Raw genomic sequence first — 7289 nt, 5'->3', positions numbered from 1 at the left:
GAACAACTTACTTCATGCCTAGATGACCCACTCTGGACGTTAGCCAGAGATTTTGTTTCCCATTCTCTTCCAGTTTCATTTTCTCCTTAAATTTTTCTTAAAATTAATCTCCTTAAAATAGTATTCCATTCTATGAATTTTGATGGTTCATGTACATTATAGAATCATAAGATGCCAGAGGAGAGAAGGATCATGTTCAGTAGGACCTTCCCTTTTCTCAGAAATGCTTTTAGGAAGAATGATAGGGGAATGGAGTGAGGAGGATGCAGAATGTGCCTCTTGCTGGGCTCCCAGCTCAGATCAGGGCGACTGTTAGATATTTTATACACTAGGTTTCGCTTAAGTTTTCTTTGAAAAAAAGAATTCCACTGTAAAATAAAAAAGCAAACACATTGATGCATTCCAACCCCTTCTTCTTAGAGTTAAGATCAATGAACCCCACCAGTGGGTGAGGAGACTTCTTTAGGACTTGGTAATAACCACTTAACAGTGGACTTGCTTCTCCTGCCTGGTGCAAGTTTCTCTTCACATTGCGAAGAGTTAGTGCTGGGAAGATGCCCTGCCGGGATCTCTGTGTCTGTTGCCCCCTGTCCTGAACCTTTGCATACTTAGATCCCCTGAAAGTAAACTTGTTGAAAATGACTCAGGATACAACTGTAAGGCTTAATGTTTATTGAATTTCTTCCACTTTCCTCTGTTGTATTCTTGATTTTGTTCTACCAGGCAGGTACCCAGTGCAAAACTCCTACCCACAATCAAAGCCTGCTCTCTGTTTGTGATTTCTCTGCTTTATCCCTAGTTGCTCAGGACCTTTAAGATACCCCATTGTTCCCTCATCTACATTTGAGCCCCCTTTGTGGAATGCAAGGCTTTGTGCCCTCATAGTGTAGTGAACAGCAAGGCTACACGGGCAAAGGAGATGGTGGGCACCTTTTCCAGATACTAAAATTACTCCTTTTTGGAGACCACAGACTCTTCCTGTGCTTTCAATTCCAGGCTGGGTTCTTTCCTCAATGAATTTATGTAGGATTTCTTCATAAAGCAAAACAATTATAAAGTTCATAAATACGTTATCATAGCTAATATACTTGTCTTTCATCTGCTTTTAATTTAATTGAAGAAAAAGATCTGGACCCAGCATGTTGAACTTGGCCTGTAACTTAAATTTCCACCCTACTCCCATCTCCTCAACCCTCCTTGCGCGGCTCTGCTGCTCTTTTCCTCAGCTCTCGTGAACTTCCGGCAAGCCATGAAATTTACTTATGTATCATATATACTGTTTTTGTCTACCTTGCTCTCACTAGATTGCAAGCTCTGTGGGGCACAAATCTTTGCATCCCAAGCATGTAGAATCATGCTGGGTACGTGGCTCAATAGACATCTGTTAGATTAATGACTGAGTGAATGTCTATTGGAAATTTAACATGAGTAGATGCAGTGGATTGGAAGGAGTTGGTGGCTAAATGGAAGATGATAACTAATTCCAGGTACTTATCTGTGAAAGGAAGGAGCTGCTAGAAGCTCTGCATTGAGAGAGTTGTTTTCTTTTTTAATTTTATTTTAAGATGAGATTTAAATGTCTCTGTATGCTATGAGAAGGAAGCCAGGGAAGGATAAGACCTCATCACCAACAGAGTGAAGAACAGGATGATGGGTGGAGCACTGTCCCCCTGGAGGTAGGGGCACAGGTGGAGGGTTATGGGGAGAGGTAGGACCCCCAAATTTGATTGCCACTATAGGCTATGTCCTGGGGAGACAGAAAATATGACAGTGTAACTCACTGCTTAAGGCTTGCTGAGATGTTGATCTCCTCACACTCATGAGGCATTTGCTTTGCAGCAACCTGGACCTGCCAAAGGTCAGGCTTGGTGGTGATAGTGGTGACAATCCTGTGTGGCTGCCCCTATCCCCGAAGGAGGAGAGGGTCCCATTCATTTCTCCCTTGGCTGCTCTCTGCATGTCTTTATGCGAGTGCTGGATGGATCAGGGGTAGATACCACCCTCCTGTATCAGCTGCCTCTTACTGTATGCCTAGGCATATCCAGCTTCCACGTGGGAGGTAGGGGAAGGTTTATACCTCTTACTTCCTTCCCCTAGACTATGTCCTCCTGTAAGCTACAAACTGACTCCATAGAAGCCTTGGTTTTCTGCTGATGCTTAAAGTGGGAGTTGAGTGCTGTGGGTTCAGGGTCTGTGGAGTCATTATCTACACCGTGTTCTATGGTTCTCAAGGTATGGCCCCTGACCATGGACCTCACCTGATAACTTGTTACAAATGCAGATTCTCGGGCCCACCCAAGAATCCTGATTCAGACACTCTGGGGTGGGGTCCGGCAACCTGTTTTAACAAGTCTTCCAGGTAATGCTGTTAAATGGCTGAGTTTGAGAGCCACTGCTGTATACTCTGACTTAGCCAGCTTCCTGGCAAATACATACTTTTCTCAGAAAGAAGCCCAGGTGAGAGTCTACATCTTTCAGGGCCCTCCTCCAGGTGTCCCCCACCCCTGGTCATCGCAGGCCCGCAGCACGTCCTTTCTCCTTATTTCCAGCCAGCAAAGCACAACCTTCCCTTCGGTACCAGCACCTTCTTTCTCTTTAACATCACATGCTGGTGTCTGGACCAGGTGACCGCAAGGTTCCTGAACAGCACTCACTTTTACATGGACTGATTTATGTAAGGTGCTGTGTTTTACAAACTGTATGGCTTCTCCTTTCATTTTGTGCTATTTTATACTGCTTAGAGCACAAATTAGGTGAATAATAAATATATTATTAAGAAAGCCATCCCCACTGCTTGAAAAAATATGAGCTTTGTATAATATATACACACATACATTTATACAAATTAACTTATAAAAATAACACAAAATCCCATGCTTTAGATAAATGGGAAAATTATAACTACTATCTTTTTCTTTGGGATTTTTTTTCACCAAGGAAAAGGTTCATCTGCAATCTTTCTAACTACTCTCTGAAAATTTTCATTACTTTTAAATTCCTCAGTAAGTAAAGATGTATCAAGAATTGGAAGAATAAAAAGTCTTACTGTGGGTTCAAGCTGACTCTAGGGCTGTTGCTCAGATGAAAGGCAGCTTGCCTGTGTCCAAAACAATCAATATAGTGAAAGAAGAAAAAGCTTTCCAGAACAGAAAATAAATAGGATTAGAAATTGAAAGGTTTCATCTTGTTTTGAGTAACATTAATCAGAAACTATTAATGAGGCATATTATTGTAACATCTCAATGGTAAGAGAAAAAAAACAATCTTCCCATTCTCCAGTATATCAGTCTTCTTTGGGAAGGAAAGGCACTATCTTATTCTGAACCCTTGTATAAAAGAGTGACACACAAGGCTGCCTAATCCTGTCAGGCAGCCATTCCTAAAGGCAGACAGTAGAAAGACATTGTCAGATCCTCAAACTATCAGAAAATAGCTTGATTAAAAACCTCAAGGACTGAACAAAAGGCAGAATTCCTGTGTGTATACATTGTTGTTAAAAATATTTGTGAGATCAAGGATTCAGGATGGAGGTAAGTAAACAAGTGGGTGTAGGGATGCACAGATGCGATCATCTTCCTACCTTCTGGGTGCAGCTTTTGCCGGAAACTCCACAAGGGTCACAGGTAAAGCATTCAGACTTGTGGAGTGGTGAATTTTGGCAAAGGATGTGTATCTCCTGGAGGGGACCAGACCATCAGTTCTATTTAGTTTTCCTAACCTCCAGGTTGCATGAGTCTTTGGTTCTCTCTTCCCTGCTGGCATTGGTCTGGCTATGTGAATGTCTTTACAGTACAGAGTTAAAGTATATCTGTGACAAAATTCAGAGCAAAATTCTTGGTCTATTCTGGGGATAGAGTAGGCCTTGGGGGTTTCATAGACTGGTCTTTAATCTAGATGCATATATTATAGATGGTCAGCAGTTCAACTGATTGCTTTTGAATATAATGGAGACATGTTGAATGCCTTCTTTACTCCAGCAGGCACTTTCACTGGGGATACCATAGTAGATAGACATGTTCTCTGTCACCATGAAATTTATGGTCAGGCAGAAAAACCATTAATTTGACAAATAATTACCAGTGTGATGAGTATGAAAAGACAGGCTGGGAGATGCTATGGGAGAGTATAGCAAGGGAAAATAACCTAGTCTAGAGAGTCAGGAAGAGGCTTCCTAAGGAAATGATGGTTAAGACGTTAAAAATGAGTTGAATTTAGATAGGAAAAGAAAGTGTGGGAGTGCAGTGTGGGAGTAAGACTATTCCAGGCAATTTCAGTTATGTAAGATGAATAAGTCCTAGAGATCTACTGTATAGCATAGTCTATATAGTTAATGCTTATCGTACACTTAAAAATCTGTATTTTAGATCTAAAAGGGTAGATCTTTTGCTAAGTGATTTTTTAAGAAATATTTTTATTTATTTTAAGATATAATTGACATTTATCACAGTATAAGTTTAAGATTTACAGCATAATGGTTTCGCTTACATATATTGTGGAATGATTACTACAATAAGTTTATTTAACATCCATCATATTATATAGATAAAACAAAAAGAGGAAGCAAAGTATTTTTTTTCTTGAGTGATAACTTTTAAGATTTACTCTCAACTTTCATACCTATCATGCAGCAGTAAATAAATTCATCACACTGTATATTACATCTCCCTAGTAAATATTTATCTTGTGATTGGAAGTTTGCGTTTTTGACCACCTTTCTCCAGTTTCCCCTCCCCACTTCCTGCCTCTGGTAACAACAAATTGGATCTCTTTTTCTATGAGTTTGGGTTTTTTGTGTTTTTTTTTTTTTTTTTTTTTTTAGATTCCACATATAAGTGAGATCACATAGCTTTGTATTTCTCTGTCTGACTTATTTTGCTTAGCATAATATCCTCAAAGTCCATCCATGCGTTACAAATGGCAGAATTTCCTCATTTTTTATGGTTGGGCAATATTCCATTATATATATATACCACAACTTATTTTTCTATTCACTCATTGATGGACGCTTAGTTTGTTTCCATTTCTTGACTATTGTGAATAATGCTGCTATGAACATGGAGATGTATATATCTTTTCGAGTTAGTGTTTTCTTTCCCTTTGGACATATTCCCAGAAGTGAAATTGCTGGGTCTTATGGTAGTTCTATTCTTATTTTTTTGAGCACCTCCATTCTGTTTTCCATAGTGACTACACCAATTTATATCCCCACCACCTATGCACTAGAGTCCCTTTTCTCCACATCTTCTTCAAGACTTGTTATTTTTGTCTTTTTTATGATAGCTATCCTAACAGGTGTGAGGTGATATCTCATTTTGGTTTTGATTTGCATTTCTCTGATAACTAGTGATGCTGAGCATCTTTTCATGTACCTGTTGGCCTCTCATATATCTTCTTTGGAAAAATGTCCAAAGAAGGACATTTTACTCATTTATTAAGTTGGATTATTTACTTTTTTGCTACTGAGTTTTATGAGTTCTTTCTATATTTTGGATATTAACCCCATATCAGATATGTAGTTTGCAAATATTTTTCTCATTCCTTAGGTTGTTTTTTTTCACTTTGTTGATTGTTTCTTTTGCTGTGTAGAAGCTTTTTATTTTTCATTTTGTTGCTTTTACTTTAGACGTCATGTCCAAAAATATCATTGTTAAGACCCATGTCAAGGAACTTTTTTCCTATGTTTTCTTCTAGGAGTTTCATGATCAAAGCACCATTTATTGAAGAGATATTCTTTTCTATATTGAGTATTCTTGGCTCCCTCGTCAGATATTCGTGGACCATATATGCTTGGGTTTATTTCTGGGCTCCCAGTTCTTTTTCATAGATCCATTTGTCTGTGTTTGTGCCAGTACCACATTCCTTTGATTACTATAGCTTTATACTATAGCTTGAAATCAGGAAGTGTGATGCCTCCTGCTTTGTTCTTTTTCAAGATTGCTTTGGCTATTCAGAGTCTTTTGTGGTACCATATAAATTTTAGGATTATTTTTTCTACTTCTGTAAAAAAAAAAAAGCCATTGGAAGCTTGACAAGAATTACATTGAATCTATAGATGGCGTTTGGGAGTATGGACATTTTAACAATATTTATTCTTCTAATCTATGAACACACAAAAACTTTCCATTTATTTATGCCTTTTTCATAGTAGAGATCTTTTACCTCTTTGGTTAAGTTTACTCCTAGGTATTTTATTGTTTTTGATGCTATTATAAATGGGATCATTTTCTTTATTTCTTTTTCAGGTAATTTGTTGTTAGTGTATAGAAATGCTACTGGTTTTTGTTTGCTAATTATAAATTCTGAAACTTTACTGAATTCATGATTAGATCTAATACTTTCTTGAAGAGTCTCTAGGATTTTTATTTATAAAATTGTGTCTGCTAATAGAGAAAATTTTACTTCTTCCTTTCCAATTCTGATACTATTTCTTTTTTTCTTTTTCCTTTTTTTTTGTATGATTGCTCTGACAAGGACTTTCAGTACTATGTTGAATATGAATGGTGGCAGTGGGCATTCTTGTCTTATTCTTAATCTTTGAGGAAAAGCTTTCAACCTTTCATCACTGAATATGATATTAGATGTGGACTTATCATGTATGGGCTTTATTATACTGAGTTATGTTCCTTCCATACCTAATTTGTTAAGAATTTTTATCATGAATGAATGTTGAATTTTGTCAAATGCTTTTTCTGCATCTATCGAGATGATCATATGATTTCAGTGTTCTTATCACAAAATAGTAGTAATATGATAATAGTAATAATAATAAATAAATAATGTAGGAGGAAACTTTTGGAGGTGATGGATATATTTATAGATTGTGGTGATGGTTTCACAGGTATATAATTATCTTCAAACTCATCAAGTTGTATATATTGAATATATATAGCTTTTTGTAAGTCTGTCATACCTCAATAAAGTGGTTTAAAAAAAGAAGAGGAAAATTTCAATCAAAGAGAAAAGCATATGCAAAAGTTTAGAATTCCAAGAGGAAAACATGGGAGAGAACTTCAGGGGTTCCGTATGGCTGGAGCAAAGAAAGGAAGAGGAAACTGTTACATGTAGTGGCAGCAATGTGGTTGGAGCCACTATATCCTCCAAGATTATAGAGGACTTGTAAACAAGAATTTGGCATTTTTATAAGGACCAAGGTGAACATTTTGGGGGAAAAAAAAGGTACACACATATATACATTGAATATATACGCACGCACACGTGTGTGTGTCTGTGTGTGAGACTATATATGGGACTATATATATGTATGTATATACGTGTATATATATATATAC

At 37.4% G+C, this 7289-nt stretch overlaps 1 protein-coding gene across 1 annotated transcript in view; it reads left to right on the top strand.

Annotated features, from left to right (window-relative positions):
- Positions 1-7289, top strand: part of GALNT17 (polypeptide N-acetylgalactosaminyltransferase 17) — a 409742-nt gene that overhangs the window by 308203 nt on the left and 94250 nt on the right. The window lies entirely within an intron of this gene.

Source organism: Pteropus alecto, unplaced genomic scaffold, assembly GCF_000325575.1.
Source record: "Pteropus alecto unplaced genomic scaffold, ASM32557v1 scaffold68, whole genome shotgun sequence".
In the NCBI taxonomy this organism is placed as follows: Eukaryota; Metazoa; Chordata; class Mammalia; order Chiroptera; family Pteropodidae; genus Pteropus; species Pteropus alecto.
Note: the sequence above shows the minus strand (reverse complement) of the source record. Positions and strands in the feature narration are given on the sequence as shown.